The sequence below is a fragment of the Lissotriton helveticus genome, chromosome 2_2 (assembly GCF_964261635.1).
Source record: "Lissotriton helveticus chromosome 2_2, aLisHel1.1, whole genome shotgun sequence".
Classification (NCBI taxonomy): Eukaryota; Metazoa; Chordata; class Amphibia; order Caudata; family Salamandridae; genus Lissotriton; species Lissotriton helveticus.
Window position 1 is genome coordinate 402,297,237 of NC_136060.1, and position 26,450 is coordinate 402,323,686.

Consider the following 26,450-nt stretch of genomic DNA (forward strand, 5'->3'; position numbering starts at 1 on the left):
TTCCTGCCTCCACCTTGACCACACCCAAAAACGACACCACACATTCACCATGCATGTCTCAGACCTACCCCTTTGTGCAACCAAACTCATTTGCCCCTGCCCGCTCAATGTTGTCCTGGAACGCCTCAGCCAAATCCCCATGCGCCCTTGTTCCAAACTTATCTCACCATGATACACCCTGGGTTCTTTCGCCAGATCCCAACAGTTCAGACACACGTAAAGCACCAAGGAACATCCAAATCACACATAATCTGAACTCCGCAACTTCAAAACTGTCATAAGGATCACTCAAAACTGTAGGAAGCCCTTGTAATAACTCAAAAGAGATAGCCTCACGTGGTATGGGTCCCTTCATGCCCCTCTCTCAAAACCCTCCCCAAAAGGTCATCTCTCTATCTTCCAGACTCTCTGGATGTTAAAAAAAGATATATTACTACCCCAGGAAAGTCAAGGAATAATGAAAACCTCTCTCATCCTGTCAAAAGTCGATTATTGCATTGGTCTATATTTAAATATGCAGCAGCAACACATGAACAAAATGCAATTACTGCAAAATACGTCAGCCAAATTGCTAATAAGTACACATACATTTTTATCAGTACAAAATGAAATTCGAAAAATCAACTGGCTACCAATTAAGCAACGGGTCAGAATTAAATCCCTATGTACAGTCTTCAAGCCTCTGTATGACAGTGGACCGGTCCATCTTAGGCAGTGTTTTAGTTGGTACACTCCCAACAGAACTCTTTGCTCCCTTGTAACTGAGACAGTGATTATGCCTAAATTTAAAAGAGTCAACTGGGGAAGTAGAAGCTTTGTTACCTGCACGGCTAGGGAATGGAATGAACTTTCTTTCCATATACAGGCCTCCCATGACCAGCTGTAGTTTACGAAGGCACTGAAAACCTGGCTATTCAGCAACTAGTTTGAACCTAAGCCTCTATTTTATCCTGCTAGTATGGCTGTTTGAGCTTAGAGCCAGGACACCTTTGAGTAACTCTTGCACTCTATAAATTTAGATTACATAACATATCTGGCTGGGTCAAAACCCCAAAACTATTTCCCATAAAAGTAAATGCCTGACAATTTGCATGCAATGGTTGTGGGCAATAAACACATCTTAACTTAACTTTCTCTCTTCAATTTCACTGTGGTCTTGTATGACTTCCTCCTGTGGACGTCCCTCAAACTCCCCAAACTTGGTCCTTGACAGACAGTAGCTCCTTCTAGTAGAATCAGCTTAAGACCTCTTGACCAGCCCAGTCACTCTCACTCCCCCCACGCCCAAATGCCTGCAGATAACAGCATCCTTTCAGGGGTCAGTGGAACTCCCAGCTCCACTACCAATGTCTCAAATTCCCTCAGCGCCCTAAGACAATCTCTGAACCCTTCCTGTCAATGAACAGAAAAAAAAATCCAAATAGTGGGAGACCTCTCTTTGCCTACTCCCCTTAGTGAACCCCCACTGCAAAAAAGGTGCTGATCCTCTCAAATAAGGCACACAAGATTGCACACCCCATGCGCAACACTCTGTCTATGTAAATGACACTGAAAATTGCATGCCCAGTAATGGGAAGTGTTCTGGATGAATAGACAGTAGATGAAATGCAGACTTGGTTTCACACTTTGCTAACCTCTCCCCCGACCACACTGCCTCACCAAAGGGATAGATTCATCTACCGAGGCATGAACTACTTTAGTGTCTTCTGCCGCAATTTAGTCATTAAAATTGAAGCCCATTCTGGCCATCACAAGCAGAGTATCAGCCTGAACTCTCCCACCCCTTTCTTAAGACCACCCCCAGTTTGGATATAATCAAATCAGCCAAATCCTATTCGAAGAACGGGGTCACGATTCTCCCCTCTTCCACTTCTTTCTGCAATTTCGCCACCACAACATCAGGTACCTCATTCTCTGACTGCAAGTTATCCACCCACCTACATATCCTCGGCCCTGGTTTCCCACCTGAAAGCCTCCATAAAACCCCGCACCAATCTCAAGGCCACTTCCTGATCTGGATATACAGCTACCCATCTGAGCAAGACATTTAAACTTGGGGCCAGGTGGGCCCCGCTGACCTCTACCCCTGGTCAACCAGTTTTGTGTTTTGAGTAGGATTGAGTTGAGTGATCTGATGTCTTCCAGGGAGGAGATTTTCAGGTAAAGTTGGGAGTCATCTGCATACATGTGATTTTAAATGTTCGATGAATTGAGCATTTACGTTAGATGCTCCATAAACAAGTTGAAGATAGTGGGTGAGAGTGCAGATCCCTGGGGGTTTCAAGTGTGGGTGGCATAGAGTTGGAGAGGGTTTGATTGCCTTTAAATCTTTGAGTTCTGTTATTAAGAAAGGAGGCAAACCAATATAGGACTGGACCTGACAGGCCCATCTTCTGTTCCAGTAAATCCAGGAGGTTGTCATGTTTGACTGTATTGAAGGCTGAATAGAGGTCCAGGAGGATAAGAAGGCTTCGCTCTGATCTAGCATTCTTAGAGCGTCATCTACTATGTGAGTAAGAGCCGTTTTTGTACTAAGGCCCTGACAAAAACCCGAATGCAGTTGGTCTGAAAATTGGAATCTATCAATGTAGTTACATAGTTGGACATGTACACATTTCTCTAGGAGCTTCGATAGAGTTGGAATGCTAGTGATTTGACAGAAAGGTCCTCTTGACCCGCGTTGGGCTTTTTAAGAATGGGCGTAACCTGCCCTGACTTTAGACGAGGAAGGATCATACCTTGATGTAAGGAGGCATTTACTATTTTAGTCCAGAGAGGGACTAAGGACAACTTAATCTCATTGAAGAAACTTGAGGGTAAGGGGTCAGTTAAGTGGGTTGAGGGTTTCAAAGTAGTAAGCAGGTTTTTGCGGGCAAAGAACAATGTGTTGGCCTTTTATTAGGGATTTTATCTGTTATACGTGATCTTTTTTCCTTAGATTTATCTATCATGTATGATCCTTTCTCAAGATGATCCGGGTATACTGTGCGAGCAGCTTTTTCATCCTTTTCAAGTTGTGATGGGATAACACCTACGGCCGGAATTTGGAGACTAGTTACGGAAATTATAGGATTTCCCTATGAGGAGATTCTGCCTAGACAAGGCCACACAGGTATCAATCTAAGGAGAAAGAATCAATCAAATATTTTGTATAAAGTATATGGAGCAGTCTGTTTAACTACAATTTGGAGTGCTGAACCATATTGTTGTTGTGTTATTTGCGGGATATCCTAATCCTATGAGGCTTACGGGTATTGAGCCTCAGGTCCTTGGCACAACAGAAGTTAAAGCTATACATGACCCTAATATAGCAGTACGTGCAGTCAAAATTGCCTCATATCCTTTGCACTGTGTTTCCTATTGTTTGATGATCAGTTTCAATCTCAATCACCTTTTCAAGAAAGAAGGAGGCAAACTCTTCACAAGTTGGCTGTTGTTAGAAATGGGGTCTCTAGTTGGCAATGGTTTGCACCTTTGTCCAAATAGGGACCCTTGCTTCTAGTCAGGATAAGGGGGATACACTCCTAGATAACCCCTGCTCACCCCCTTGGTAGCTTGGCAGGAGCAGACAGGCTTTTCTCAGAAGCAGTATGTAAAGCATTTGTGAACACATACAGTAATACAGTTAAAACACTACAAATGGACACCACACCAGTTTAGAAAAATAAGTAATCTTTACTAGACCAAACAAAAAAAATCCACAATACAGCATCAAGAATATGACATTAAAAATGGTAGAAATAGCTTAGTTCAATAAAGATGGTAAATACAACACTTTACTCTCAAAGTACCTTGGACGCGTCACGCAATACAAACAAAAGGGTCGCAGGGAAGGTGATGTGTTGGTTCCTTGTTCCGGGGGAGGTGATGTATTGGTTCCTTACTGCAGAACAGGGGAGGTGATGCGTCGGTTCCGTACCAGAGAGGAGGTGATGCGTCTGTTTCTTACTGTGATCCAGTGCGATGTGACAAGATGGCGCCTCGATGCAATGCGGCGATCCGGTGTGATGCGACAAAATGGCCTCTTGAATGCGATGCAACAACGTTGGATGCGATGTGTGCACGCTCGACAACCGGGCGGCAAAATTGATGAGCTTTGGAGCCAGGGCAGGCCCTGCGGCACGCTTCTCCGGTGATGCGACGGCGAACTCTGTGGCGGCGACACGCTTCTCCGGTGATGCGACACACTTCGTCTGCGATGTAATGACGAACAACTGCAGCAGCAGCAATCTTCTTTGGCGATGCGACAGCAACTGCTGCGGCGGCGCCACTCTTCTCCTCGTTGTGGCGCGCTTCCAGCTCCCAGCGACACGCAGTCTCTCACAGAGCCCAAACAACAGCAGGCTCCTCACTAAGGGAATTCAGGGGGGGATGGTGGTGAAGTCTTTTTGTCCCTGAGACTTCGGAACAGGAGGCAAGCTAAGTTTCAAGCCCTTGGAGATCTTCCTCAAGATGATAAAAGTACACACAAAGTTCCTTTTCCCCTTTCCTTGGCAATAAAGTAACCACTGCAGGCCAACCCCAAACAGTCACTATCGCAGGGGCAGTCTCCCCCTTCAGCTTCCTCAGTTCTTCTCCTTGGCAAAGGTTTGTCTTGATTCCCAGAAGAGATCTAAAGTCCTGAATTCTGGGCCCCAATATATATACTGCAAAATCCTTTATTCTCTAGAGGCAGGGTGTCTGTACCTAGTCAAAACCAGTTCTGTCCTCCTGGGTGCAGCTTACTGGCAGGAGGTGGAGACAGCATTGTTTGAGAGCAGACCTGGCCCAGGTAGCTGAAAGGAAATCTCCTCCCCCTACTCTCTATTTCATGAGGGCTCAGGTTGGTGAAAGGAAATCTCCGTCCCCACTACTCTCTATTCTATGAGGGCTCAGGTCAGTGAAAGGAAATCTCCTCCCCCTAATCTCTATTTGATGCAGGTCCTATTCAGCCCAGCCCTGACCCATCAGACTGCTGGAGCCAAGGCCCTCTCCAGCCCCCTCTCTCTCACAAACCAGACATGGAATACACAAACCTAGCAGAGGTGTGCTGGATTGTTAGGCAAGAAAATACCTACTTTCTAAAAGTGGTATTTGCAAACACAGAATGTAAAAATCACCCTCACTAAAAGATGTATTTTAACATGCTCAGTCCAGGCATTCTAAACTAGAATTTCTACCTTGTTCTCAGGGTCAGTTAGGATTATAAGATGTTATAATCAAACTGTCCATTGTAGCCTATGGGAACAGAGAGCCTTGCAATAGTGAAAAACAAAATTGGCTGTAATTCACTATCAAAACATGCCACAAACAAAAGAGCATGTCCTACCTTTCACAACAATGAACCCTGCCCATGGGCCTACCTTAGGGGTGACTAACATGTAGAAAAGGGAAGGTTTAAGGACTGACAAGAAGGTGCACTTGCCAAGTCGACATGGCAGTCCCAGACCACACAAACTCTCTGCAATGGCAGGCCTGAGCCATATTTTACAAGCTGCTTCTAGGGGGGGGGGGGGGTGCACAACCATTGGTGCAAGTCCACCAGCAGCATTTGATTTACAGGCCCTGGGCACACATGGTGCACTGTACTAGGGTCTGACAAGTAAATCAAATAAGTCAATCAGGGAGCCACTAATGAATTACAACAATTTACAATAGGGAGCACTTGCACTTTGGCACTGGACAGCAGTGGCAAAGTGCCCAAAGCATCTAACCCAGCACAAACATAGCAAAAACACAGGAGGCAACAGCAAAAAATGAAAGGGAGACCCATGTCAATGGTGCTAACAGCTGTATACTGGACAGTGGTGACGTGAGAGTGGGGAGATAGTGTGATTGGAGTTTGATTAATTCGTACCATTTTTTAGGTCTGTTTCTGGCATTATCTCGTTGGCTTCTGAAGAAGTCTGACTTCGCCCTCCTGTTATGTTTTTTGTACAACCTTCTTTTAGATCTCAGGAGCATGAGGTGTTCAAGGGACAGGAAGCTTCTATAGGATCGTTCAGCTAGTGTCAGATGGCGTCTCTCTGAATTTAAACGATTATTGAACCAATGTTTGGAGTCCTTTGAGGACTTTCTTTTCAGTTGTAAGGGGACACATGAGTCTAAAATACTCAATATAGAGTTGTGTTAATGCTCCATGAGGTTCCGTACCTCAGGTATGTCAATAGGTGGCAGCAGGGTATTCTTGCTGAGGGATATCAGTTCATTCATGTTTGCTGGGCCCTTCTGTTTTTTTTATGGTCAGGGCCAAGATAAGGCCCTAGGGGCAGCCCCAGCTCCTTATGGGCTGGTAACTCGCCCTGCAGCATCATCGTCATCCCCCGGGGGCTAGGCAACGCAGCAGCAGCTTCAGCCCTCGCTCTAGGCACATTGCATCTCTTTGCATAAGAGCTGTTTCGGAGCCCTGCCCGTCCTGGTGGCGACATGGCAGGCTTCATGTGCCCCTTCTGGGCTGGGAGGCTGAAATGCCTCCCTGGATTCCTGCCTCTTGTGGGTGCGACAGTGTGCTCCTCCCTTACTCCACTCCAACCCTGTGCTTGCTAATGGACTTCCAACGCATGGAAGAACAGGCCAAAACAGCAGCTGCTATGCTACCCGACACCGAGCACATCTGGTGGCACATCCCTATCCTGATCTGCTCCTGAACCTCAGAGCTGAGCAGGTCCTAGAACCCTGCTGCACCAAGTGTGCGCATGGCGGCCCTCACCTCCTCACTCTGCTCTGCCATATTGTGTCCACTATCTTTGTTTTCTCCCTTCCATGCACCCTTCCCTGTGATGCTCTGGAGTCAGAAGGAGGCTGAAGCCACCTCTCCTGACTCCTTTATACCTATTATAAACTCCTGCCCCTTCCTCCTAATTCTGCCTATCTCCTGTCCTGGCCTCATGCCCGCACCAATCACCCCGGGCGAAGACTGGTCTGTGACTATTACTTTACCCAGGACCCACCATTAATAACACTGTCTTCACCCCACTGTATGCAAGGCAAGCCATACTTGAAACCTAGTACCTACTACAGTGGTATATTCACTGGCCTTTTGCTGCTTCAATGTGTGCTGCAGAATGTAGCACACATAGAAACAGCAATAACAAGGAGAAATTAGACATTTCTCCTAATTGCACCCGTAAAACCAGGTTTTCCCTGGTCTTAATTTTGACACTTTTCCATATTTACGCTGCCCTTGTAAATATGGGACAGTGTCAAAATCAATGGGTGTTGCGGTGGAACGTCCACTGCAACACCCATTGCCCTTAGCGTGAAAGAGGGGCTTATTCACATTAAGTGGCTTAACGCCGCCTTGGGGTGAAGCCCCTATCGCCACCACAAAATTGGAAAAAGTGACGTTGTGCTGGCGATAGGGGCTTGTAAATATGTACCTTAGTTCCTTCACCACTATGTTGATGTTAGAACTGGAATTCCTGGTTGGCTGAGGTATACACCCAGGCCAGGTAGGAATCACCACTCTAGTCAGGGTGAGCTATGTACATCCCTGTAAAGATAGTATGTGCTCACTCTCTTGTAGCTTGGCAAAGAGCAGTCAAGATTATCTAAAGAGGTAATATGTAACGTATTTGTACAACACACACAGTAACACAATGAATACACCACAAAATGACTTCACACAGGTTTAGAAAAATAGATCACACTTTTTCAACTGAATCAAGACCAACACAATAAAAATTCAATAAGTACAAGTCAGGATATTGATTTTTAAATGTTAAATGTTAAATGACGTATACTTGTAAAGTGCACAGCTGCCCCAGCAAAGGGGCGTCCCGGCGCTGTATACCGCCGTCCTGGCTTTCCCTGTGGGATGGTCCCTACTGGGAATCCCCAAGGTGGAGCCAGGCATCCCCGGCGTTGATGGGGCCGTTGTGGAAATTAGGCAAGCTAATGCCCAGAGTTGCCGAGTGGGACCCCAGGTTAAAGTAGGCACCGAGGTGAGAATTGTCAAGTCCGCTGACCCTGGTCCACGACCCTGTCGCGTTGGGAATTGAACCCTGGTCCCGGGCCGACTTCTGCTCCCGGGTCTGCCGCCTCTAACCAGTGAGCCACACCACTCCACAAGAATAAGGGAAAAGCAAATAGCACTTTAGGAGTTAATTGAGGTAATGCTGGACCAGGGCAAAGTCAAAGTTCAGGTGGATCGCAATAGAGCGCAGGGCAGCTACAGGACTGATGCAGGCTCCCATGAACAAGGTACCTTTCCTGGTCACAACAGCAAGATGAGTCGTGAGATAGGTCGATGCTAGTCCCACAAGTTGAGGATGAGTTGCTCTTCTCCTCACACTGATAGCGATGTGTCGGTACTGTACATGGGTGCAGGAGTCAAGAGGCGCTGAGCGATGCGTGGGTTTCTATATGCAGTCAAGGAGATGCATTGATCTCTCAAAGATGCAGCACCAGAGATACGCTGTCCGATGCATCGATCTCTGGAGGCAAAGCACTGGTCCTGATGTGATGCACTGATTTTACTTCTGTACGCAGGTCAATGCGTCGGTTTTGCTACACTCAGACAGGGGATGCGTCAAATTCAGTGTTGCAAATATCTGGCCACATCCAGAGAGCCAGGCACAGGAGTAGGGGTAGAAACTTTGATATCCCTGAGTCACAAGCAATAGGAGGCAAACCAACAAGCCCTTGAAGCACACTTGGAGGAGAGGCAGAGTTCAGTTCTCCTTCAACAAAGTCAGAGAGCAGCAGGAAGCATGGAAACAAGCAAAAAAGCAGGCCTTCCAGATTAGCAGTCAAGTTGAATCCTTTAAGCAGCACAGCAGTTGTTCTGGCAGAGCTTAGTTTACAAGTCCTGGAGTGTCTAATTTTAGGGGGTCAGAGATCCAATACTTATACCCAAAATGGCCTTTGATGTGGGAGTGACTTCAAAGCAGCTTCTTGAAGTGCACAGGTCCTCCTTCCAATCCAGTCCTGTCTGCCAGGCTATCTCTAAAGGGTAAATCAGCCCATTGTTTGGGGAAAGGCCACTACCTATTAAGGTGAGTTTTAACCCCTCCCTTCCATCCTGCCTAGGCAGGTACATTAGAATGCAGATGTATATAGGTGGGTACTTTGACACACTTATCCTTCCTATATTTGTGGCATTCTAGTGGGTCTCCACCAGCACCGAAGACACCCTCAACACCGCTGAACACCTGCACCTCCAGATCCACACTGACTCCAACACCACCCTCAGAGGAACTCTCTTCTACAGACCCCCCGGACCATGGCCTCAGTTCAGCGACTTCATCGCCGACTACATCAGCACGCACGCCCATGCCTCCACAGACTACATCCTCCTCGGAGACCTAAATTTCCACATCGAGAACAACAACGACACCAACTCCACCACCCTAATCGACAACCTCGCCAATCTAGTACTCAGACAGCTCGTCACAATGCCCACCCACTCCGCCGGCCACACGCTTGACCCCATCTTCTTCGCAAGCTCCCACGTCACCTTCAACCACACCACCGAACTCCACTGGACTGACCATCGCAGCATCCACTTCACCTTCCGGAAACCCACCACGTACCACCGCACTCAACAGATCCCCTGCCGCAGCTGGAGCAAAGTCACCGAAGACCAACTAAACACCACTCTCGCCCAAAGCCCACCTGCCGACCCCACCATCTCCGACACCGCCGCCCGCAACCTCAGGTGATGGATCGACGACTTCGCCAACACTCTCGCCCCAAATAGGAAACCCTCCAACAGACACACTAACAAGAAAGCCAGCTGGTTCACCGCAGACCCCCAGGCCTCCAAGCAAACCTGTCAAAAACTAGAAAAGTAATGGCATCGCAAATAAACACCGGTCAGCCATGCAGCCCACAAGAACGCAATCCACAGACACCATCACCTCATCAGATCCGCCAAAAGGGCTTCCTTCAAGGACTGCCTCAAGAACAACGCGCACAACAGCAAAGAGCTCTTCAACATCATGAAGGAACTCTCCAACCACATCCCACCATCGCAAAACCTGTGCTACTCCCTTGCCACCTTCTACCACCGCAAGATCAAAGACATCCACGACAGCTTCAACAATCCAGCCGCCCGACAGCCACCGACACCTCACACCCCACGGCCACCACCCACATCTCTCCTCTGCTCACCTGGACCAACATAAATGACAACAACACCATCGAAACCATAAACACCATCCACTCCAGTTCTCCGTCAGACCCATGCCCACACCACATCTTCAACAAAGCTACCACCACCATCTCGGCAAGGCTATCAACATCTCCTTCGAGACGCTACATTCCAGAGAGCTGGACGCACGCCGAGATCAACGCCTTACTAAAGAAACCAAGGCGGATCCGAAGGACCTCAAGAACTTCCGGCCTATCTCCCTGCTCCCATTCCCGGCAAAAGTCATCAAGAAGACAGTCAACGGACAACTGACCTGCCACCTCGAGGAGAACAACATCCTGGACCCATCCCAGTCCGGGTTCCGCAGCAACCACAGTACCAAAACTGCCCTCATCGCCGCCACTGATGACATCAGGGCCCTGCTGGACAATGGCGAAACCGCAGCCCTCATCCTCCTGGACCTTTCAGCTGCCTTCAACACTGTCTGTCACCGCACCCTATACACACGCCTCTACAACGCAGGGATCCGAGACAAGGCTCTGAAATGGACAACCTTCTTCCTCTCCAGCAGAACCCAGAGCATCTGCCTCCCCCCTTTCCGTTCCGTAACCTCCGAGATCATCTATGATGTACCCCAAGAATCATCCCTCAGCCCGACATTGTTCAACATCTACATAGCACGTCGCCCAACTGCACGACCTCAACATTATCTCTTACACCGACGACACCCTGCTGATCCACTTCCTCACCAGGGATCCCCTCTCCGCCAAAACCAACCTCTACAAAGGAATGAAGGTCGTCGCTGAGTGGATAAAGAATACCCGTCTGAAGCTGAACTCGGACAAGACGGAGGTCCTCATCCTCGGCTCCAACCCCTCAGCCTGGGACGACTCCTGGTGGCCGACCGCACTGGGAGCAGCACCCAAACCAACTGACCACACACGTAACCTGGGGTTCATCCTCGACTCAACACTCTCCATGACCAAGCAAGTCAACGCCGTCTCATCCTCTTGCTTCAAAACCCTCTGAATGCTCCGCAAGAACTACAGGAGAATCCCCACTGAAGCAAGAAGAATGGTCACCCAGGCACTCGTCTGCAGCAGTCTGGACTACGGAAATGCCCTCTACGCAGGAGCCTCGGCCAAACTACTGAAACAACTTCAACGCATACAGAACGCCTCTGCACGCCTGATCCTTGACATCCCTCGCCACAGCCACATCACACCCCACCTGAGAGACCTGCACTGGCTTGTCATTAACAAGAGTTTCACCTTTAAGCTCCTCACCTACGCGCACAAGGCACTCCACAACACCAAACCGGCATACCTCAACAGATGACTCACCTTCTACACCTCGAACCGCCAGCTTCGCTCCGCCGACCTCGCCCTCTCTACCGCCCCCTGCATCCGAAGAGCGACCACCGCCGGCAGATCGTTCTCCCACCTCGCTGCCAAGACCTCGAACACCCTCCCCATCCTCCTACGGCAGACTCAGGAACTACTAACCTTCAGGAGCCCACTCAAGACCTGGCTATTCGAGCAGTAGCAACACCCCCCCTCAGCGCCTTGAGACCCTCACAGGTGAGTAGTGTGCTTTACAAATATTCTGATTGATTGATTGATTGATTGAATGCACAAAGTGTAGCTGTCGCCCATCTCAGACGTGGGGTGGGTGGAGACATGCTGCAAGGCACACGGTGCAGTAAGGGCAGAGAAATGTCTATTTTCTAAAAGTGGCATTTCTAAAACAGTAATGTTAAATCCAACTTCACCAGAACGGAGGATTTATCATTACCATTCCAAAGATGTAAAACATGAAGTAGCTGCTCCTTTTGAATTAGGAATTACCACTTACAAGTGTATGAGGGAATTCCCAATGCTAACCAATAAGAGGAGTAGGCCTAACAGTAGTGAAAAACATATTTAACTGTTTGTCACTACCAGGAGAGGTAAAACATAAACGTACATGTCGTACCTTTTCCTTACATAGCACCCTGCCTTTAAGAATACCTTGGGCCTACCTTAGGGGTGACATATGTAGTAAAAGGGGAGTTTAAGGCTTAGCAAGTCGTGTTAAATGCCAAGTCAAAGTGGCAGTAGACTACACATGCAGACTACTTTTGTGGGTGACACAATCAATGCTGCAAACCCACTAGTAACATTTAACTTAGAGATCCTGGGCATATGGCATAATAGTTTACAAAGGACTTATAAGTATATGAAATATGCCAATTGTGTATACACCATTTAAACACATGTTTAGGGAAGAAGCACATGCACTTTGGCACTGGTCCGCAGTGGTAAAGTGCTCAGAGTCCTATGGCCAACAAAAAGATTCAGCAAAACGTAGAGGTCAAAAGCAAACAATTTGGGGGAAGACCACCCTAAGGATGACAGGTCTAATAGCTGGTACCCGGGAGAGTGATTTTTATAACTTTGTCAGCAGGCCATGATTTAACTGCCCATCCTAACATCTTGCTGATTTTATTGTCTTATTGTATCATTAGTGAGTTCCCAAACATATTTTACCATGGCTGGACACATAAGAAATCTATACAATATATTTGAAAGGTTCTAATAAAAAAGAATGCCATAACCTAGTACATAGTATATGAACAGATCTAATCATTAAAATAAACCTAACAGCGGCTATAAAACAGGTTATGAATCAATATATTAAAAATAATATGAGGAATAATTAACATTAAAGTTATATAGTCTGAGTTGCTTCTTTAATGTTTTTTCTACAAATAGTTATACGCTGAAGGGAGATCAAAGGTAGTAACATTTTTCTTTGCATAGAGCTCATAGGAATGCCAGATTTTGTATTGTATAAAATGGTTAGTTGCAATTCTGTAGGACCATGTACCATGGCTGTTGGACCTGGCCCTTTTTGCAGGGTCAATCATAGGCTTTTTTCCTTCTGTTGTTGAACCTGTTTGTTGGCATTAGGACTCTGAGCACTTACTGCCAACCAGTGGTAAAGTGCTTGTGCTCCCTCCTTTAAACATGGTAACATTTGACTACACCTAATTGGCACCTTTAATTTGCTTGTATGTTCCTAGCAAATGGAACTACATGTACCCAGAGTCTGTACATTTAATTCTACAAGTGGGCCTGCAGCTCATTGTGCCCCCCCCCACACCCCCAAGTAACCTTTTAGATTATCTCAGGCCTGCCACTTCAGCCAATAGTGCAATTTTAAACTGCCATTTTGACTTGACAAGATAAATCCTTTGCCAGGCCTAAACCTTCCTTTTTAATACATATAAGTCAGCCCCAGGTGGGCCCTAAAGGCTCACAGGGCAGGGTGCTTTGCAATTAAAAAGTAGGACATGTGTACTTATGTATTACATGTTCTGGCAGTGGAGAACTCCTAACGTTGTTTTTCATGTTGTAAGACCCAGCTCTCACATTGACTAATTCTGGGTTACCTTATTACATTTAATAAGTGTTAACTTTGGATAGGGCCCAGGTAGAGGTATGCTGTATACACTCAAATAAATTGTAATTTAAAATCCTGTTTAATGGTAAAGTCGGATTTAACGTTTAGAATGTTACTTTTAGAAAGTTGGCAATTTCTTATCTTGACCATTTGTACCTTCTGTCAGTGTTTTGGGACACATGACTGTGAACAACTCTGCTATTGAGGGTTGTGTATTCCTCCCTAACAGTGACATACAGGGGACTAGGTGTTGGCAATATGGGTCATCGTGCTAGGATGGCCGAGGGCAGAGCTGTGCCCTTCTCTACTTATATTTCAAAGGCCTTGCCTTCAGTACACACAAAATAACCTGACACCAACCCTGTGTCACTGAGACATAATAGGGGAAGGGAGAACTTCCAGAACCAGATGTGGGGGTAGGACAGAGTATCTCCCCACACACAAAAGCTGGTATCAAGTTTAAACCCCAGAGCGCTGCGAGGCCTCCGGGTAGATACGCGCTATATAAGTGCAATTTAATAATAATAATAATAATATTGGCCTCTTCTTCAGTACACTTCTAGATCTATATGCATCATAGCAGAAGGACTGCTGTGCCACCCGAGAACTGCCCTGCTTGCTGAGAAGAACAACTGGACTCTTCATCCCAACCTATTAAGAGTGGCTGTATGAGTCAGTTGGCTGATCTCATGTCTGAGTTACAGGGACACAACAAGCTCTAGAAACCTCCTAACAACTGCCCAGCTGACTTGCTGCAATGAACCTGCCTCGATCTGCAACTGGACCTGGTTGAGCCCTGCTCCCTTCCGCTGGAGTGAGCACCTGATCCCAGAGAAGTGCCTCCCCAGGTCCTGGACCATTAGTGGCTGGCATCAGTTCTTTTCCTCCTATGAAGAAATGTGATCTCCTGAAGTTTGGGTTCTTTCTGCCTGTGAATGGGCCAGTTCATGCTGGGTCGCTGCCACCCGCAACAACTTCCAGCGCAACACTCTGGTGACCCTGTCTCTTTATGCTACAGCAACGGCCCACGACGATTGGCAATGCAAGAACTGCACTTTGTGCTACTGCAGCTCACGGTGACCACCAATGAGAAGCTCCAGCAACGAACGTTCAAGATGCCAGACTGGCTCTTTGCAGCACACAAGGACAGCTCATGCTGCCCGGCCAGCCCATTTGCTAAAACGCCAACCACCCTCCACCACGAATGGAACTCTTTAGACCGGACTTTGAGAAGATAACATTTTACGGGGGAAAGATGGCGGCCGCGCCATGCGGCTGAGCAGCAGCGGAGTGGGAGCGAGGACATGGATTGTTTGATGGAGCTCCTCTAGAGATCGGACTTATCGTGTAAATAATCGCTTGCACTGACGGAGAGTAAATGCTGGCTTACCGACTGTTGCTGACCCCCGCTGTGCTCCGACGGCTTGCAGCGACGGGTGCTGTGGTTTGCCTGGAACCAGAGCTGAAGCTAGGTGTCTGCGGAGCTGCCTGCGGAGTGCACGGAGGCAGTGGGCGGAGCGAATCCAGCGCATTCACGGTCATCCTCGGTGGAAGAGGGAAGCCGTGTCGGACTACAAGAAACAGAAGGGCGAAGGCGCTCTGCTTCAGGACAGTATATCGGCGTGGTGAAATGGCTCCCAAAGCTAATACCGCCGGGAAGACCTCCAGGAAGAAGAATGCGGGTGAAAATGCAGGCGGAACTGCGGAAATTATTGACGGCAGCTCTGGACGGGTTCAAGAGCCGGCAGTAATAACAAAGGGCTCAACACCAGTGCGAGCTCAACCCCCAGTGAAGGAGACCAAGTCTGCAGCAGTCAGGACTTGCCAGAACACCGCCATTACCGCAAACATCAGCATAGTAGAGATGCTCCGAGGCGGTAAGGAGAAAGGGGGGAAACTGCCTGCTGACTTGGATACAGCAGCGACCGATGCACCTGGAGTACCGGGGCTAGCACCGGGGGGCGAGACAATGCAGGACACCCAAGTCAGCCCCGGGGGGAAGGAAGTAAGATCAAGAGATACAGTAACAGCTGCAGCTGATGTACCTGAGACACCTGGGGGGAATATAATGCAGGGCGCCCGAGATGATCCTGAGGGCAAGGAAGTCAGAGCAATAAATCAGGAATGTATTAATGGGTCTGGTGCAACGGGTCCCTCTGGCATAAAAGCAACAAAGGCAACAATACCTGTGGTGGCGGGTGCATCTGAGACGTCTCGAGATGTCCATGCGGACAAAGCTAGCACTCAGGCAGACATCATCACGGATTCCATTGTCACAGACGCAATAAAGGGCCCGTCTGACCAGCCCACAGAACTCCCTCCGGATAAAAGTATCACGCAGGCAGTCATTCCTACTGTTAACCCTGGCCCAGAGCAGGTAACAGCGATGGAACAACAAGAGGCCATGGAAAACAGCGCCAGCAAAATGCAAGAGGAAATTGAGGTTATTCCAGCTGTAGTCAACACCACGATCGCTGCCAATACTCCTACTGAGGGGATCGAGGCAACGAGTAACACTGAAAGTGAGAAGACTTCTAGTGAGTGTTTTCATTCGGTGGCCGAAGAGGCAGATTGGTCAGAAGATGAGGGGGGGAACAGCTGAGATATAGACGGCAGTAACACTGATCCAGAGGAGGATACCCCTACAACTGCAGTGAAACCAGGAGTCTCCTTAAAAAAAAACGAGCAGAGGGGGTTAGCTTGGGATCACTCACCGACTACTCTGCTTCAGGGGTCACCGAACCAAACTCAGGATTTCGAATCCACCCAACGCTCCATGTTTGAGGCAATCCACCAGGAAATAATTGCGCATCGAGAAGAGACCAGGCAGGATAATCGCAAATCTCAAGCGGCCATGAGGAAGATTAAGACTGTCGTGAGGAAACTTTCAAAGGCATGCGCGACAGTGGACGACAGAGTCTCAAATCTCAAAGAAAGAGTGGTTTCCACTGAGGCTGAATCTGCTGCTGCCACCAGCAAGGTGGAATCGTATGGGGCACAAGCTGAGGACATACAGTGGAAGCTCGAGGACCTTGAAAATAGGCTTAGGAGAAATAATCTTAGGGTCCTGGGGTTTCCGGAAGGTTTGGAGGGGGGGGATGCGAGAGCCTTCATTGTGAAAGTATTTGCTAAAGTATTTCCTGAATTGGATAGCTGGTGTTGGGATTCAGAGATTCAGCGAGCACATAGAACCCCGTTCAAGAGGAATCGAAATTTCAGGGAAGGTGATAAACCCAGGGCAATCTTGATTTTCCTGGGGAATTTCCTTTTGCGTCAGTCTATAGCAGAGAAGGCTAGACCAGACGCCAAGAGAACATTCGAGGGGTTTTCATTTTTTGTCAGACCCGACTTCTGCCACGTGACTGTGGAAAGGCGCTGGAAGTTACGACAATTGATCAAACCTTTTCAGGACAAAAAAGTTCAAGTCTATCTTATTAACCCAGCCCAACTCAAGATAATCCATCATGGAAAGACTTTATATTTTCCATCAGAAATTAAGGCTAAAGAATTTTTAAACTCTATATAGATTTCAGCCTGCGGATTCATTGCCTTTTCAGTAGTGCGCTGGGGGGTCAGTATGTATTAGGAGAAACCTAGAAACGAAAGGAGTTGGTATTGATAACGCATACTAAAGGATGTAGGTATCGCAAGGATGCCTTCAAGGTTTAGGCAATGAAGTGAATTGTCAACCAAGGTATTTCTTTATACTAAGCTAATTTGTATCTGGATGTAGCAAATATGAGCTCTCTGGTCAAGGCCATCTAGGCCACTAAGCAGTATGCATTGAGTCCTCGCTGCAACGCTGCTCCCATCACATGCACAGACCTAGTCTGAGCACCCCACAGAGGTGGGCGTGTGGCCAGGGGGCCAGTAAGGTAGGGGGGGGGTGTATGGGCAGAGTGCGAGGGGGGGGTTTGGGGGGTGTGGGAGGAAACATAAAAGAAAAGAGAGTATGTGTTACTAATATACATATAAATTCAATTCGGAAAGGACAAAAGAAGAGATGTTGTAATTTTATTTCTAAAAAGTTATTTTGTCGTATGAAAAGCTGGCTAGGGTTGGTGCAGGAAAATGCCTAAACTTAAGATTGGCTCCATAAACATTAACGGTTTGAACGACTGGAAGAAGAGGTGCAGATTTGAGGAATACCTTAAAGTAATAGATATAGATATCTTGGCAATACAAGAGACTCATCTGCCATGGAAGAATAAGCACTGGCTTAAGTTAAAAGGGTTTGAGATCCTGTCTTGTTCCTCTCAAACGTCTACCACAAGGGGTGTGGCTATTATTGGAAAGGTGGGCCTCGGTGGCGCTAAGCGCTGTAAGGCAGATGCCTTCGGTAGGTGGGCTATATGTGAAATGAACCTGGGTTGTACTATCTGTTCAATTTATGGAGCTAATTCGGATGATCCTGGCATTTTTGATTTTATCGAGAAAGAATTGATAGACTGGCCAGCTCCATTAATAGTCTGTGGAGACTGTAATATTTCGTTAGACTTTATTAATGATATCCCATATACCGGACGCAAACCCAGGGTATATAGAGCCATATCCGCGTTGCTGCTATCACATGGGCTGAGAGATGTCTGGGGCAATAAGGAACCATTGGACACTGGGTTTACTTACTTTTCACATCCTTTTAATAAATATTGTAAATTAGATTACTTTTTTGTTTCAGCCACAGAAATCAATAAGGTCAAAATCAATAAACTTCCAATGATAATGTCTGACCATAACCCCTTGGTAATGATAATGGATGTTAATCGACCCACAAAGGGACCAAGACCCTGGACTTTCGATAGGAAACTATTAACTGACAGCGTCTATATTGAATATATTAGAAACTGGTCAAAGGCATTTTTCGATGCCAACAGGTATAGTGCTTCCCGGGGGGTAGTTTGGGACACTTATAAGGCTGGGTTAAGAGGGGAGACTATTAGTTACACTACTAGACAATGGAAAAGAACCAAGTTGGAAAGGGAGCAATTACTGGAAAGTTTGAGCAATGCTGAAAGACAGCATCAAAAGGATATATGTCAGGGGCGGCAAGGACTGGAAACTCTTGAGAGGATTAATGCTATAAAAGCGGGATTACAGATCCAACTGGCCAAAAAATCCGCGACGGAATATCATACAAACAGAACCAGGCTGTATGAGACAGGGGAACAGGCTGGAAGGGCATTAGCGCTGCGTATCAAACAAGTCACGTCAAAAAATATAATTACAAAAATAGAGGAACAAGGGAGAGTATATGAGGAGCCTGCCGAAATTTTGGAGGTTTTCAGAAGGTTTTATCAAGATCTATACCAGGAGGAGCTGGTGACAGATACCCCAATTAACAGCTGGGAAAGTATAGGTAAAAAATTGGGTCAGCAGGAGAGGGAGGATTTGGAACATGTTATAACCATCGAGGAGGTAATAGGAGGACTGCAAAGTCTGGCAGCAGGAAAGGCTGTGGGCCCGGATGGGTTACCACTTGAAATATATAAATGTTTGCGGGAGGAAATATCCCCTCTTCTCTTAGACTTATTTAACGGGATTATGATTACTGGTAAGATACCCGAGTCATGGTAGAGCACCAACATTGTGGTGTTCCACAAAAAGGGCAAGCCCAAAGAAAATCCAGGGTCCTATAGGCCTATCTCCCTGGTCAATGCTGATAATAAGCTGTATGCCAAGATATTGGCTACCCGTCTTGGGAGGATCATCGCGACCCTGGTCTCACCCTGGCAGCATGGGTTCATCCCAGGAAGAGGCACAACGAATCACATTAAAAGAGCGATTACCATATTTGACATCTGCGCTGCCGGGGGGGAGGGGGCCGCGATGGTCCTCCTAGGCGCAGAAAAGGCATTTGACCGGGTGAGGTGGTCTTTTCTATGGAAGGTGTTAGAGGAGAGGGGGTTTGGACCAAGGTTCCGACAGGCCATACAGGCAATGTATTCTACTCCCCAGCCAAGATCCAGTTGATGGGTGGGAGTTCTGGAAAAATTAGTATAACGAGAGGTACTCGGCAGGGTTGCCCCTGCTTTCCTATCCTATTTGCCCTGTACATAGACCCATTACTTATACAGATATTATCTAACATGGCGATAAAACCAGTAATTATAAAAGGATTTCAAACAAAATTGCTCGCATATGCGGATGACCTAGCTGTTATCACGAACGATCCGGAATCTGCTATGAGGGAAATCGTGAGCATGACAAATTTGTTTGGGAAATGCTCAGGATATCGTCTGAACGAAGCTAAGACCCAAATTCTGTGCTCCAAGAATATAATTAAAAAGGATGCTAGGTATGTCAATTCGGTGGTGTATCATGGCATAACACTTAATTCACAACCAGGGAACATAATTGGAGATAATTTTATACCCCTGTTGAAATCAATGGAACAGGAGTTAAAGAGGTTGAATACACTTCATTTATCAATAATAGGCAGGGCTAACGTTATTAAAATGAGTATGTTCCCCAAGATTTTGTATAAACTTAGATCTATCCCATTTAAAATGGAAGATAAATTAATAAAGGAAAACGAGGCAATCTTTATGAAATTCCTGTGGCAATATGGCAAGATCAGAAGATCAAACAAGTATATGTCTTTATCTCAGGAAAGGGGAGGACTAGGTATGCCTAATATCAGGAATTACCACTGGTCCTGCCTCCTCATAGAAATGGCAATCCTGTTTGATCAGGAGAGGGCGACTCAGGAAGTGGGCCCTGATGATATTCCATCGATATTTCAACTGGCATTGGGCGATCAAGCATTTGGGATACTCTTGAGAAAAACGGAAAGAAGGTACTATAAGAAATCACGGTACAAAATACTTGAAGGTATAGCTGGGGTCTGGGCATCTGTGCAGAAAGTAATGGGTATTTCAAGGTATAACCACCATACTCCTTTATGGAATTCTGGTCTTTTCCCAAACTTGTGTATGGATGGATCCTGGAGACATTGGGAGCAGCAAGGTATTGTAACACTTGGGAAAATAATGGTGATGGATGTATGCAGATCATTGCCTGATTTAAGGCTGCGTTATTCACTACAGGAAGGGCAAGAATATAAATATCTTCAGGTGGTAAATACAATCAGATCAGTAAGACCCTGAATTAATTTGGGGAAAAGGAGTATTCTACTGGATTATCTGAAGGGAGGCGGGCGAAAAATTAATGGACTTTACAAAATCCTAATGGAAAGCTCTGCAGATGACATGCTTAAGACCGAGGCAGCTTGGGCTGTAAAATTGGAGAATCCAGAGATTGATTTGGATAGAGCTCTCACCTTCGACAAGAGATTTCTGTGCTCCTCCAACCTTAGAGCTCAACATTTCAAAACCCTATTTAATTTGTATTATACCCCATCCAAGCTGTTCGATTGGGGGATGAGGGCTGATAGTTATTGCCCCAGATGTGGCAAAGGTCCTGCAGATATTGTACATATGTTTTATGGGTGCGAGAAACTAAACCCAATTAAAACGGAGATAATGGCTTTCTTAGAGGGGCTCCTAGAAGTCAAAATTACTCTATCCCCAACCCTATTGATTATTGGATGCAATATCAATTTAAAATTAAGGATCGAGGAGGAAGCTTTAATTTTTATAGCAGCAGCGGTACTCCGGATATTAATAACAGCCGCCTGGAAAGATGTAGAGGCCCCAACATTTCAAATGTGGCTATGTAGGCTGCTGGGCATCCACAACATCGAGGGTGCTCTATATGAGCTTAAGGGCTTAAAAACAAGAGAGATGGGGCTACGGCTGTGGGCACCAGTGGCCAGATGGAGAACTATAAGGATGAGGGGTAAGGGGAACGAGAATTAATGGTGTTTCTTCTTCTCCTTTTTAGTCTCTTCTTTCTATAATCTCCTTCACCCTAGTTTGATGCCACCAGAGATACTGAATATAAGAACCGGTTATGAGTTAAAATGACTCAACAATGAAAGTTTTTTCTCCTCTTGCATTCCCTGTTTTATTTATATGTCCATACATGTTTATAATCTGTTTAGGTTTGCTAGCTTTGGTATATTGTATGTTTATATCTGGAATGAAATGTATATTGGTTTGTGATATGTATACACGTACTCACAATAAAAAAAAATAAAAAAAGAGAAGATAACATTTTAAGCAGGACTAACCTGGTCCCTGTATCCGGGGCTGCACTCCACCACAAACCGCCTGAACATGTGACTTTTCCTCAGTATAGCACAACCAGATGGCCACAATTGGTTCTTTGTGCATTTAGAGGCTATAACTACTAAAATCTGTAAATGTACATAGCTCCGGTACTACTAATTTGAATTTTGTTGTCCTGGTATTAATTTATATAACAAAAAAATACACCCTATTTTTCTTAATTGTTTTGGGATTTTTCTTGTGTTGTATTTTCATTTTATTACTGTTTGTGTGCCTGCATAAATACCTGAGCTCTGCTTGGCAATTCTTTTATTTTCGTCTTATAGAACTTTTTTTTTATTTTTGATTAGGAGATCCCGGTATTTGGATTGTGAATTATTTAACAGAGCTCATATTTGCCTTTGATATTTTATTTTTACTACACTTATTAACTGATCCTTACAGTTAAGATGGAAAGGAGGCTTATTAATATTTTTTCTTAGAAAAGAAGTTGAAAATTGATACTAATGGTTGTTCCCAGTCATATCACTAAGGACATGATCATGAAAGTTTTAGTTATTGAATCTTGAAATAAAATCTTGATTTCCTAGAGGTTTTTCTTTGGCCAGTTAATTTCCATCGCATTGTGGTTGCAGAATTAGTGATGTTACAGTCTTCATACTAGTAGCGTTTATGGTTTGGTTGAAAGGTTATTTGTTGAGGGTCTTGGTCACTTTGTTTTTCCCTTGAGATTATTCAAGAGATTTTCATAAAGTGAAAGCAATGTAAAGAATTAAGTATGGTCAATTATGATTTTTGAGTTTGAAGACATAATAGTAGCCTGAGCTGGCTGATCTGCTGGTAGTGTTCCATTCATATAGTTTACACATGTAACTGTTCTTTGGTTGTCTGCAGATTGACCATGCTGCACAGTTAGGCAAAGGGATATCGAAAGAGAAGTCTAGAGAATTATCTATCCTGAGGTTCTTCAGATATGAATATAATTCATAAATCTGTGGTGATATTAACTGTGCAGTTCGGAAAAGAGTCAGAATCAGAATCAGAATCAGAGTACGCTTTATTCGATTTAAGAAGTGTTAAACCATAAAAGCACAATACATTTGAAAACATGAATTACATCAAAGTAATTTAAGTAAAAAAGAAAAATTGCACACAGTTTAAAAGAGAGAGGGGCCATCCATTGTCATCCTATATCTAACCACCCCTTTCAGGTATTTGGCTATATGATCAGTCACAGTTCCATCCTTTAAACATTCCAACTTTAACAAAGCAGGTCGACATTGTCTCAGGCCATACTCTTTTAAAATAGGCAAAATCCATTTTTCCCTAGGCAAAGTATAAAACTTACAAAAGAACATAACATGAATTGTGAAACTGTGCAGACATATTAACACAGGGACTTAAGCATAAAGAGCAAGACCAGTCATTTATATTAGGAAAAGTGACCCTAATATGAAAGATTCCAAGACGTAGGCAGGTCAATAACAACCTATCATAAATTCCTAATGTATTTATCAGATAGGGTTAGGTTTCCGGTGGGTCTAAAGTAATTGATGTGCTCTTTCTGATGGTTTCATAATATTTGTAGTCAATCTGATGGTCTCCAGGTGATCAGTACATAACAGCTTTAATTCATTCCTGGTAACATGATTGAAACTGTCAGGATTAGCAAAGTACCTGGGAGGTCCTAGGTCATTTACAACATTTTTAAAATATGTAATCCATGGAATACAGTCTACCCCGTAAAGAAACAGACACTAATTATTCACATCCCGATTCAAGCTAGTGAAAATGCTAGTCAAGACCTTATGCAATATCAGGATAGGCTGCATTTTAATCTGGTCGAACAAGTATGACAAACCCAACTCGGCATGGCAAATAAAAGTAACTATGCTATTCGGTACTGCTAAAAGATATCTTAAAAATGTATTTTCTGCTAGCTGCACCGACTCAACATTAGCATAGCGCCACATGCCAGCTCCATACATGGCAATCAGTAAGCATTTGGCTTTATAGATTATTAGTAAATCAGCAATTGGGCGCTTTCCTAACTTTCTAGCAAAATGTACCAATGCACCGGATGCTTTGCAGAATAGCAATTTTCTTGACTCAATAGCTTTTGCACATAGACCCCTTCTTTCAAATGCAATGCCCAAATAAGAAAAATGATTAGTAAAATCGAGTTTCCAGTTGTTAATATAGAAATGTCTGCATTTAACATTAGGCTTACAACATTTCATTGTAAATGTTTTGATAATATTTACATTAAGGTCACGATTTAACAAATAGGCAGAGAAGCTAGAGATAACTTTTTGTAGACCAAGGAGAGTACGAGCCAAAAAGGGCAGCCTCGTCTTCATATAACAATGCTCCGATTGGCCGTTTACCAATGCATGCTAGGTCCTGGCATTCACTTCTCAATGTTGCTCCCAAGCTATCAATATACAGGGTAAGCAGACTGGGGGCTAGCACACACCCCTGTCACACCCCCTTATTAACAGGGAAACTGTGGCTAAGTTTGCCACTTCTTCCGTAACGCACCCGGTCCCTAGAGTCTAGATAGGACTGCTCTAAAAAATATAAAATTGGTGGATCCACCCCCATGGTCTCTAATATACTCCATAGCTTCTGGTGATTGACGCACTCAAGAGCTGAACTCAAATAAACAAAACACAAATATAAGTTCCCCTTTTGGTCTGTAGATATTTTCCCAGCAGGAGGTTCAAGTTCAGGCCCTGTTCACCAGTACCCAAACCTTGGCGAAATCCATACTGTAACTCTGAAATTATGCCATTTTCCTCCACCCAGACCTGCAGTCGATTTAAGACAACACGCCCAGCCACCTTTACGAAAGTGTCCATATGTGATATTAGTCTGTAACAGGCCGGGTCATTACGATTGCCTTTCTTATAAATGGGGACAAGTATGGACTCCGTCCAAGTAGCTGTAAATCCCTTGGTACAACAAGCTTTTAGGACCATAGCTGACAGTGTTGCCCAAAGTGCGGGGCAAGATTTAAATAAATCCACAGGTATACTGTCCGGGCCTGCGGTTTTGCCACCCATACTTGCATTTATAGCTAAGATTACCTCATTGACGTTAAAATCAATCTCAATTGGAAGATAGCTTGAAGGGTTTACTCTAGAAGCCTCTTAATTTTGGAAATCTACCAAATTACAATAGAGAGTAGAAAAATGAGTCACCCATTGATCCTCCCCTATTGTTATTTCAATGCTGAGTAGTTTCATTGAGGCACGAAATGGAGCATTCACCGCCTTCCAGTAGCCTTTCCTATCTTTCAGATCTGAGGCTTGCTTAAGGTTTTGCCATAATTCCAATTTGATGGCAATTTTACGGTCTTTGAGGGCTAGCTTACGCTGCTCTTGCCCTTTTTATAGCTCCTGGATCTTTCATGGGCTAATGTAAGGCAGGTATCAGGGCTGCATGTGCTTTTGAGCATTTAGAGTCGAACCAACCTTTCTTACTATCTACCCTTTTTTTGCTTTTTGATAATTTGTTTTGTATGGACTGAGATATGTTTCTGAAAGAGCTAAGAACATCAGACTTGTTGGCAGTTTCATCAAGACAGACCAAGAAGTCATCTTTACAGCTACTTAGAAGAGACTTACATAGTTGCAACGAGTCAAGGCCTGCCCACTTAACTGTATAGCCATTCAATCTATTAATAACCATATCTTCCTCTAATCGAGTATCCAATCTTTTACTAGTTAACACCTTCTCAGGAAGATCTATAAAAAACACTAAAAGGGTATTGGTCACTAAAAGCAACAGGATGTATTTTAAAATAATGTATTCTGTCTGTCTATCTATTTGATACTAAAATGTGATCTATAACGGAAGACAGACTACGGCCATTAAAAGTACTGCTAAAAGGGATTGGTGGTAGACATAGGTCATTTACAAAACCCAAGTCCAAGGTATATTTAAGCTGGTTAAGGTTATCACCAAGAGCAGAGTGCAAGAAATGGGATGAGTTATTATCATCATCTAATGCTATACCACAGACTTCTCCTGTGGCGTGTAAATATGGTCCAGAATTAAAGTCCACAGATTATGCAAAGATCTTTATTAGTGCTCTTTTGAATATTATCCAGGTCTTTCTGTAAATGCTCTAGGATTTGTTCAATATCCACAACAGGTATATTGTTATAAAAATGTATTAATACTGTACAGTGGGAGTTATCTATACATATTTTAAGCACATGGTCATAAGTTTTAGACTCCACTAGATCTATCTTATCTGCATTCAACCTATAGGAGATGTAGGTACATAAACCACCCTTTTCCTCCCCTGACTGGAGGGAACTGCCGGGGTAAAGAAAGTGTTGTATCCATTATTATTTTGTACATTGTCTACCCAGGTTTCCTGAATAAATATGGTATCAAATTTGTGAATAAATTTCAGCCAGGCAGAGTTGGTCAATTTGGCCTTATTGCCCGCCACGTTCCAAAAAATAATTTCCATTTGGTTAGCCCTAGGCACACACTAAGATACACGATCGTTGTGGGGAAGGTCAACAGTAGAAACATTAAGATGATGACCATAACTAATAGATATGGGCATGCGTGGGTGGTATTTATAATTTGTAGGGGTAGTCCATTCTCAGTATTGGGGTCAAAAGAAATATCTCCCACCTCAGCGTCAACTTGTTGGACATTAGCCAAAGGCACTCTACATGGCGAAGTTAGACCAGGTGAATTATTTCTGGGAATTTGTGTTTTGTCCACATAGTTACTTCTACGAGTCAATCAATATCCTCCAAAGAAGGAAGCATTGCAAATCT